The sequence below is a fragment of the Aotus nancymaae genome, unplaced genomic scaffold (genome assembly GCF_030222135.1).
Source record: "Aotus nancymaae isolate 86718 unplaced genomic scaffold, 86718_ANA_hifiasm-v0.15.2.pri h1tg000036l, whole genome shotgun sequence".
NCBI lineage: Eukaryota > Metazoa > Chordata > Mammalia > Primates > Aotidae > Aotus > Aotus nancymaae.
In genome coordinates, this window is record NW_026988450.1 from 69,667,226 (window position 1) to 69,673,787 (window position 6,562).

The window sequence follows — 6,562 nt, forward strand, 5'->3', positions numbered from 1 at the left end:
GGTGATGGGGTATATATACTCTTAAATATGTCTCTGAGCTGTTAATTAATTTAAATTTGTTATGTATTTCTACTTAGTTTAGCAAGCTTAAGCTTTTTTGGTTACTTGACTGAAATAGTTGACCCATTATCATATCTTTTACTTCATACATTTTTAAAGTACTTAAATGTATTTTTAATTAAGAGATATGACATAGTTATTTAGGGTCACAAAATACATTTAACAAATATATTTGACATATGGTTGTAAAATGAATACCTGTAGTAATCACCAAGGTTAAGAAAAAATATAGTGACAATACCCCAGAAACCAACCTTTCTTCCCTGGTCATTTTCTATCGATATAACTCCCTTTCACCTCCCTCTTAAACTTCTATATGCCTTTGTTTTCGAATGGTAGTAGCAAATTACCACGAACATAGCAACTTAAAACAATATAAACGTATTATCTTGCAGTTTCCATGGTTCAGGAGTCTGGACATACATTAATTGTGTCTTTTGTCATGGTCCTATACGGCTGAAAGCAAAGCGTTAGCTAAACTGCATTTCAGATCTCAGGTTTCCCTTTCAAGTTTGTGTGCCTGGTAGCAGAATCCAGTTCCTTGCAGTTGTAGGACAGAGAGGCACCTATTTTATTGAGTATCTGTTAAGATGAGTCACTTTTCTCTTGCTGATTTTAAAATTTTTTCTTTAAACCAGCTTTAGCTGTGACAGTTTGAATATCATGTGTCTAGATTTGGGTCTCTTTGTGTTTGTCCCATTTGAAATTTGTTGAGCTTCTTAGATGTATAGATCAATGTGTTTTTTAAGTTTGGAATTTTCTTGATAATTATTTCTTCAAATAGTCTTTTGTGCATTTCTCTCTCATCTACTTCTGGGAATCATAGTATATATATATAAATTTATGAGTTGGCATGCTTGATGGTGTTCCATAGGTCTGTTAACTTCATTCTTTCTTCTTTTTGTTCCCAGACTAAATGACCTCAATTGGCTAATCTTTCAGTTCTCTGATACTTTATTCTGCCAGCTCAAATCTGCTGTTGAATTTCTCTAGTTGATTTTTCATTACAGTTATTGTATACTTCAATCCAGGTTTTTGTTTGGCTATCTTCTATAATTTCTACTTCTTTATTGATATTCTCTATTTGGTGAGACATCATTTCCATTTGATCTTTAATTTCTTTAAATATGGTTTTCTGTAGTTTTTTGAACATATTTAAAATAGCTAATTTAGAAATTTTTGTCTAGTAAATCCAATGTCTTGGCTTCTTCATGGATAGGTTCTACTGCGCATAGAGCACACTTTTTTAGTTTTTTGCATGTCTCATTATTTTTGTTATTGAAAACTGGACATTGTAAGTAATATAGTGTAGCAGCTCTAAAAATAATTCAGTCCTCCTTAGGGATTGATGTTGTCCCTGTTTGTTTTTGTTTGGAGCATTATTGTTACTGTGGTCATTATTATTGCCGTTGTTGCATTTATTTGTTTGATTACTGTCCTGAACTAATGTTGTAAAGTCTTTATTCTTTACTATATATTGCACATGAAGCCTCTGCTTTGCTAGCTTACTGGTCAATTAATGACTGGACAGATATTTTCTTAAATGCCTGGAACCAGTAAGTCCCTCAGCTATTGCTGAGGTGCTCTGTGTGCATGTTGGCACACATCTTTAATGCTCAGGCAGGTAGTTCATAATTCTGCCTTAGCCTTTACTTCCTGATTTGTAAATACTGTCAGAAGTAAGAACCATTGCCTTTATGGTTCTGGACATGAACACAGATCGTGCACACAGGTGCAATGTTAAATAATTTGACAAATATTTTCAGATAAAAGGCTGCCCATATTGAATGAAAAAGAAAGAGATACAAAACAGTTTCTGGGAGTGAGGGTTTCTAGGAAACTTCTAGACAAGTCCTAAGGACAATTATCTAAATGCTGCTTTGGGAAGGTTTACATGTGTTCTGCCCATCTAGTGATTGTTAAAGTACTGGTCATCACCATGACTGTGGGGCTGTTAGTAGTTAAAACACCTGTGGAATTATGGAGTAAGGTATTGGAATAGGGTAAGTTAAAATGCCAGATGGCTTTCTATTCTTATCAGAACTCAGTCATTTTTCTGGAATAAATGCTGTCCACGTTGTTACAAGTCTTTGGTTAGTTTCCAGAGTTTTGAAAAAGTTGATTTTGATCATTTTTGAATGCATTCTCATTGTTTTAATGGAGGAGGAGATATTTGGATTTCCTTATTCTGCTGTTCCTACTGATGTCCCTGCCATGTGTCTTGATGAAAAAAAGATATTTGTTTTAGTATATTCTACTTTATCCATTTTTCCCCTGTAATTTTGAGAAATCCTTTCCTACTATGTGATCATACTCTAGTACACATCATAGAATATAATTTTTTACCATATTCTTGGTCTTAAGCTAATAATACTTGGTAACTGCACTTACTGACTCATATTAGAAGCCATTGTAGCATTATTATCAAATTGATTGCTATCAGGTGGTAAAAAATCTTATCAAAATTTATGTACCAAACCAAATTTTGAAAATTGTATTTCTTCTCTTCACCTCCAGTTTTAAATCTTGGAATCATAGAACCAGAGGGTATTTAATGATTAATTACCTGGACCACGTGGGTGGTTTTTCATTCCTGCTTCTCTGATTAAACGTGATGCTTTCTTTTTGCGTGTATGCAGAAATAGTATTCTAGAATCACAAGATGTTTGTATAACCTATTGTAGAGTGAGATCCAGAAATGCCCAACAAAAAGACCACACAATACACTAAAAGACTGAAAGTCTAAGATACAGCGGGAGATTAATCTGACCAATAACACATATCAGTAATGTTGAGGCAGATGCAACTATAGATATACTTTTTCTTGTCAGGTAGACTGGTAATACATATTTTTTCTATAAAAGGAGATTGCTTAAGTGATGACTTCTCCATATTATTTTACCTTTATAGTTTCATAGCAATCGATATGCCCCACAATTACATTTCTTAAAGTTTTACCTTATATAAAATTTTACTAAACGACTCCAGGTAATAACAGGCAATATTTTAAGGAGGATGCTTCATTCAACCACATGGGTAAGGAGATAAGAAAACTAGATTAAAAGCTTCTGTATAAAATTTTATCAACCATGTATCACAAAAACCTGAGTAACTAAAAAAGTATCTAAATCTCAGTGGAAATACAACTATATTGTTGATAAAGGCAAAACACCAGTTTTTATTTTTATTTTAAGAGAAAATAGCCTCTCAGCAGTATGATGGGTTTTAAGAACACAAAATACCAGACACTTTCTGATGAGGGCCACCTGCTCTCTCCTTCCTATAGGAGGGTTCCTAGGCGGTCCTCACTTCCATTCTTCTGTTGTTCATTATGTAGCCGGTGTATGCATGAATACCAATGGAGATCTTCCCCAGCTGGTACTTCCTGTTTTAATTGTCTGGGTCTTTTCCTTTACTAGCTTGGAAGAGTTTTATAAGTTTCTCTCAGGGTGGTCAAATGTAGCTGTATTTCCTAGAAAAACATACAGTCCCCTCTGAATGAGGCCCTCATTTACCAGTTAACTAACCCTGGATGAAAAAATGTGCTGTGTATTAATTCTCTTATTTCTTCACACTGCTTAGCTAGAAACACCTTACAATTTTTGTGTCTTGCCCATTCCATCTTCTGTCTTCTTTGTATAGGTAATTTTCCATTTTACTGAGTCAGGAGTTTTACTTGGTGCATTATTGATGGCTATTTTAAAAATTTACATTAATCCTCAAGGCTCAACTGAAGTATGTTACAAAAAGTACATGAGATTTTTAAATCAGACCCTATGTAAGGCTTAATTATTAAGATGAAGACCAGTGTGTGTTCTTCCGTCCTGTGAAAACAATATAACAAGCCATGCCTCTTCCTTTGCTATAATTTCTAGGAAGTTAAAGGGATATATTTTTCTTTTAAAATAGCGTATTATGGAATTCTAGTACAATTGTCTTTCAATTTATTCTTTTGCCATGATTCTTAACATTTTCTGGGTCACAAAAATCTTAGATAATTTAAAAAACTCCCAGAATAATGTATATTTGCCACAGATTTTACATGCAATTCAGGAACTTCTGACATTCTTTCATGAAACCGTGGGTTCTATATGTTCTCTGATTTTTCTCTCTAATTTTAATTTTCCTTTCATATAAAAAGGTTATTAACTTTCTAAATTTACTAAAGGCAGTATTATAAACTGTTTCACATTTCTTTGTAACATAGTCATAATTTTGAATGAGTAGAAAATTTACTGTTTGAAAGTTAAAAAAAATCAACATTTTGAAGGACGAACTTTAAAATTACAACTAGATAAATTGCTATGTGCATATACATTGATATAACCACTTTGAAAATCAATTCAACATTATTTTATAAAGTCAGATTTTCATGTACATTGTAACTCAACAATTCCACTATGGGGTATAAATCCAAGAAAACAATCACACTTACACAAAGTCATGTTATATATTTATATATAGATAGGTACATCTATTTATCTATAGATATATATCTTTATATCTCTATACATAAATTATAGATATATAGATGATAGATATATCTATATATACACAAACATGCATACCTATATATCTTTATGTATCTCTGTATATATTATAGATATAGATATATAGATAGATAGGTGTAGATATTTGTCTATTTATCTATATGTACACACACACACACACACACAGAACACCTATTCTTATCATGTGTTAGATTTATGTTCTGTATAGTTGCTGTGAACACAAGATTACTGAGCCATTGCTCCTAAGGGAAATAGAGAATTCAGTTTCTGTGAAATGCTGATAATAACATTTTCATTAACTGAGTAATAACCTTGTTTTATGTGTGCTTCTGTTTAAAGATGCCTCATTTAATATATATTTTTGGTTGATTAACATTGAATAACACTGTAACTCATGCTTGAATGAAGCTTATCTAACACGTATTTTCTGGAAGACACATCACAACCTTAAGATTAGGACAGCATTTAGCGCCATGTTTGGGGTCCATTTTAAAAAGCAAAATCACCATCAGAAATAACAAAAGTATAAGGAAAATGCAGCACAAAACAGAGTGTAAGAAAGGCCCACTTGTTTGCAGTATGACAGGTAAAATAAGAGGACAGAGCATTGTCTTGCTCAACCTCAGCCAGAAAAGCGCATCTTGAGGCTCAGTCTTTTTACAGCTCAGTACATGTCTATGGCCGTGAAAACAGTGAGCATCAATTTGGGGCTTGCACACATTTTAGGAATAAATAAATTTGCAAATATGGAATTTGTGAATAATGATGATCTACTATGTGAATATTTATAAGTATATATTTGTATATTTAACGTTTGTGTGTGTGTGTATGTGTTTGTGTATGTTAAAACCTAGCACATAAAGCAAGGGGATTATAAACACGGGTATGTTCCACACCAGGCAGGACCAACAACAATAATCACTCTGTTACCTATTTCCCCAAGAAATGAAATCACTGTAAGATTTTAGAGAACTTAAAATAGGTTTCGTCAAAATATTTGAGAGGTCAGATATATAAATCACATTCACACCACAGTCTTCCAGCAGCTTATATGCCCTTCTTATTTCCTCTGCAGTGTCTGTCTACTTCATCCCCTCTTTATTTTTATTTTTCAACTTTACCTCAGGTTTATTTTTTTAATTTGTTATTTCCATAGGTTTTTGGGGAACAGGTGGTGTTTGGTTACATAAGTTCTCTAGTGGTGATTTGTGAGATTTTGGTGCATCCATCACCCGAGCAATATACACTGGACCCAATTTGTAGTCTTTTATCCCTCATCCCCTTCCCAGCCTTTCCCCCTGAGTCCTCAAAGTCCACTATGTCATTCTTATGCCTTTACATTCTCATAACTTGGCTCCCTCTTATTAGTGAGAACATATGTTTGTTTTTCCATTCCTGACTTACTTCCTTTAGAATAATAGTCTCCAGTCCCATCCAGGTTGCTGTGAATGCCATTAATTCATTCCTTTTTATGGCTGAGTAGTATTCCATCATCTATATATGACAGTTTCTTTATCCACTTGTAGATTGATGGGCATTTGTGTTGGTTCCACATTTTTGCAATTGTGAATTGTGCAGCTATAAACATGTGTGTGCAAGTATCTTTTTTGTATAATGACTTCTTTTCCTCTGGGTAGATACCCAGTAGTGCCCATATTTCAGAGCAGTAAAATAAGTTTTCCTTTTTTTCTAGATCTGAACCTTTCTGCCACACTTTGTTCATAGAGCCTCAGAATGTCTAACAACCTCAGGACCCATGAGAGCATTTTCTTTCCCTCCAAATATAGTAAGTTCTTTTTAAGAGAAATTATTTATTTTCTTCCTCATTAAAATTGTGTCATTTAGTATAACACTGAAAAGCTGTTTTTTAAAAAAATCATGACTATAACCATGACCAATTTATTCTGGAATTCTACCATCTTCTATTTCTGAGACCTGCTCATCTCAGGATGTGTACACTGGATCGTGAAAGATTGTATTTACAAACAAAG

General features: G+C 33.4%; 1 long non-coding RNA gene across 1 annotated transcript in view; it reads left to right on the top strand.

Moving 5' to 3' along the window:
• Window positions 1-6,345, top strand: part of LOC135278053 (uncharacterized) — a 323,037-nt gene extending 316,692 nt beyond the window's left edge. The window contains exon 3 of the long non-coding RNA XR_010345616.1: window positions 6,265-6,345. This is a non-coding gene — a long non-coding RNA (uncharacterized LOC135278053). The remainder of the gene's footprint in view (window positions 1-6,264) is intronic.
• The last annotated feature ends 217 nt before the right edge of the window (window positions 6,346-6,562 follow it).